This window comes from Marmota marmota, unplaced genomic scaffold, assembly GCF_001458135.2.
Source record: "Marmota marmota marmota unplaced genomic scaffold, marMar, whole genome shotgun sequence".
Lineage (NCBI taxonomy): Eukaryota > Metazoa > Chordata > Mammalia > Rodentia > Sciuridae > Marmota > Marmota marmota.
Window position 1 is genome coordinate 47,228,585 of NW_026000037.1, and position 3,763 is coordinate 47,232,347.

Sequence of the window (3,763 nt, forward strand, 5' to 3'; positions counted from 1 at the left end):
TTCTAGCTGCCAGAGCGGGACTTCGGACTCGCGGCGGCTGCGTCTGCCCCGGCCCGGGGAGCGCGGCCCACGGCCCTAAGAGCCCGAAGTCCCGCTCTGGCAGCTAGAAATAAAGTTTACATTCTCCTGAGACCGCACCCCCAGCCTCCTACCCAGGACCGCACATCGCTGCGTCCTCCTCCCCCAAACTCCACTCGGAACTCTGAGAATCACCCCAGCCTTCCAGCCAGCACAACAAAGAGACACACCGACCGGCGAGGGTAAACAGCGGCGGCAGGGAGCAGGGCGGGCAGGGCGAGCGTCTCCAGATAAGCAACTCCGGAGTCCTCCCTGCTCGCAGGAGCGTAGTTTCTCGTTTTCTGTTTTTACCGGCTTCAAAACATTTGGAATTTTCAAGCTTCACCCGTACCCTTCACACCCGAAGATTTTTAACTCACCTTTACTTTCGAACTGAGAGTTGCGGTGGATGGGATTTTTCCTTCCCCAGATGGTTGAAGGTTAAGGTTTTTGGAATCCCCACCACCTCCTTATTTCTGTTATAATTTCTGCAAGAAAAGTATAAAGAGAGTTGGAGTGGAGGTGAGATTGGTGATCGGGAAAGCCCTTGACTCCCTCCTTCTCCGTCTTCCGCCTCTCTCTCTCTGATTAGTTCCTATCCAGCAGCAGATTGAAGCAGGAGATGATTCTTCTCAAGGTTTGTTCAGCAGCTTCACTTCTAGGCGAAGGCTTCATGAACCAAGTGACGTCAACCAACAAGGCTTCTCTCTCTCTCCTCTCTCTAACAATGAAAGTTGCTGTTAACAAGGGAAAAAAGAGAGAGAATTGTTTATACCATTTCAGTTCCAATAATAAATGACCTATCAGCTCCTAAAGGGAGCCAAGGGAGGGAGGGGGTTGCTGCTTCTTTCCAAGAATACTATAGCTTCGAGTTTGCATGGTTCCTTGTCCCAGGAAAAAGTTAAGAAACTTAAATGTTTTGTTTTGCTTTTAAAAGAAGACAGGACAGAAAACGGGATTGAACATTTATTTTAAAAAAACTGATTAATAGATGGCATAGCTTAACCATCTCCACCTAAACTTTTTATATTCGCAAATTCAGAATTCTGTTGAAGTCTACAAAACCAACTAAATTAATATGCCTATAATTTGTAGATGTTAGGATTCAAAAACCAAGATGCAAAATGGTACCATGGTAAAATGCTACTACCTTTACATCGGCGAGTTAAAACTGGCTGTGATGTTTATGCACTGAGTTAAAATAAAATTTACATGAAAGATGTTAAAGTAGTAAATTGTTTTAAAGATTCGTACAAACTATAAACAGTAATCTCAATCTTTTTTTTTTCCAGTTTCTTAGAACTTAAAAAAAAAAAAGATAGCTAACTGTAGAATTAAACACCTTTTTGAAAATCAGATTATGAGTAAAACTTGATAGCTCATTTACTCCATTCTCTTAACTATACACCCGATGTACTATTGGTCTGATCCCCACAATCTCTTCCAACTTTGTTTTTAACCTTCCACTCCCCCCACAGTTCCCACATCCTGCAACCAATCAAGTTAAACTAAAGGTAGTGTACCCTATTTATTCCCTCCCACATCCCACTCCACAGCTTCCTAAAATGATTTATTAAAGGGGGGGAAAAAAGCTTACTCATGGTAACACTTTATTACCCATGAAGATATGTTTAAAAAAAAAAAAAAAACTTCACTCATTGAGGTAGTGTTTTCTCTTAACACATTAAAATCTCAAAGTTGATAGAATTACAAATTGCATAATTTAATTTTCAGGATGAAGAACAAGTAAAAATTAAGCCACCAGAGAATAATTTGAACATGCACACATATTTTATACATACATATGAGGATAAATGTATCTTAAAAGATGCTATTGTTTTATGTTTTCTCCTCAACCACTGGCTGTGATTTTAATTGTGCTGGAGGATCTTCATTAGTATTAACACATGGGGAGATTTCACAAAGCTGCTTCATTAGGAAAAAAAAAAAAAAAGCTGGCAGACTAGGTCTTTTTGCATGCACTGAGAATGTCAGCCTTACCTCGGTCATTTGTAACATAATAAGTGCAAGTACAATGATTGCAATGCAGGAGCTCTGGGGGAAGGGCAGAAATACTGCCTGTCTAATAGGGATATCTGAGAAGAAGCCTGCTCATTACATAGTAAAATGTATGCTAAAAATTAGTGAAGATGATGTCTCAGGAGACTGATGCTAAATAAATTAATGTGCTGATATGTTTTTAATTATTATTTTTGTAGTAGTTTATTTCATTCTCAGGATTCACATAGAGCAGCAAAGCTGTGCTACACTTATTGATTTTTTTCCCCTGCCACATTCCCGGAATACAGATTTTAATCATTTCACTACACCACACTCAGTAATTTCATTAAAAACTGGAATCTTCCATCCCCCGAAAAGCATTTAATTTCAATGACACACAATTTCTCTTTTAGCAGCAAACTGTCTCTACAGTAAAAGCTGGCCTAAGGTTCAAATGCATAATTTAATCCTGAGTTTTCCATGCTCTGCATTCCTTTCAAGCTATAATTTGAGTAACTACCTAATAACTGTAATAAGGATAATAATTTCCTTATAATATATTATTAACTCATATTTAATTAACTCAGAGGCCAAGCTCTATACATGTATGATTGGGTCAACAGTTCTACAATCTCAAAATTTATTAATAATGTTCCAGAAGAAAATAGATTAAATATAAGTAGGAATGCTAACATTAGACTTCCATCCCAAGTCATGTAAAAATGTTCCTGTATTATTCTATAATAGTGGTTATTACTCAAATAATATTTTTAAATATCTGGAAGTAAACAGTGGAATTCAGTGATATTTCTGCACATAAATAAAAGTATTATAAAATTATGTTTCCTTTCTGTCCTACTGGGGATTGAACCCAGGGCCTAGGCAAGTGCTCTACCACTGAGCAACTTCCCCAGCCCTGTTTTGAAACTGAGACATGGTTTCACTAAATTACTGGTACTGGTCTCTGACTTGCTATCCTATCCTCCTGCATTCAGCCTCCCAAGGCACACAACCATACCTGGCTATAATATTAATATTTTATTATTAAGTATCAGTAATGAATATTACTGATACTTGCTCTAATCATAAACATTATTGCTGAAAATATTTAATTTTGAAAGAATAAGAAAACAGGACCGATTGCAAAGCACCTTAATTTGAATTCTCTTAACATATTTCTCTTGAAAGTGGCATACTAAACATGTATAACTTAAGAATTTTTCTTTTATTTTGTTTAAATATCTCATAAAAATATGGTTTGATTTTTTTTGTTCCAATAATATTTTTTAACATATTGGCTTATACTTTCTCTCCTCTCTCTGCTCTCTTTCTCTCTTCTGTCTGCTCTCTGCCTCTCCTGTTCTTCCCCTTCAAACAGCCCCTCAATAAATCTCTTGGTGGAAAAAAATAAAAATATTGGCTTATAGTTGACACATTGGTTTTCCAAACAATGGGTTTTGTCAGATATGTAATTTCTATTGCCAATTTTTAGAAAAGAAACTGTGAGTGAAAAATTTGTAGTAAAATTCATTAAATTGTGGAAATATGCCTAATAACCATAAAAATAGAAATGGTAAATATATAATGAAAGTGATTAGCTACTATATAAGAATTTTTATTATGTCTTTTAGTACTATAGTTTATATACTTTTAGTACTATAGTTCAAAATTTTTTATAAATAAATAAATATATATATATATATAT

At 36.4% G+C, this 3,763-nt stretch overlaps 1 protein-coding gene across 19 annotated transcripts in view; it reads right to left on the minus strand.

The window, feature by feature from the left end:
* Nucleotides 1–3,763, minus strand: part of Baz2b (bromodomain adjacent to zinc finger domain 2B) — a 362,220-nt gene that overhangs the window by 282,887 nt on the left and 75,570 nt on the right. For 18 of the 19 annotated variants that reach the window (XM_048812354.1, XM_048812353.1, XM_048812351.1 and 15 more), the window contains one exon: nucleotides 438–794. The gene's annotated coding sequence lies outside the window, so the exon portion shown is untranslated. Of the gene's footprint in view, nucleotides 1–437; nucleotides 970–3,763 lie in introns of those variants that run through there. The other variant, XM_048812340.1, reaches the window with a different exon arrangement.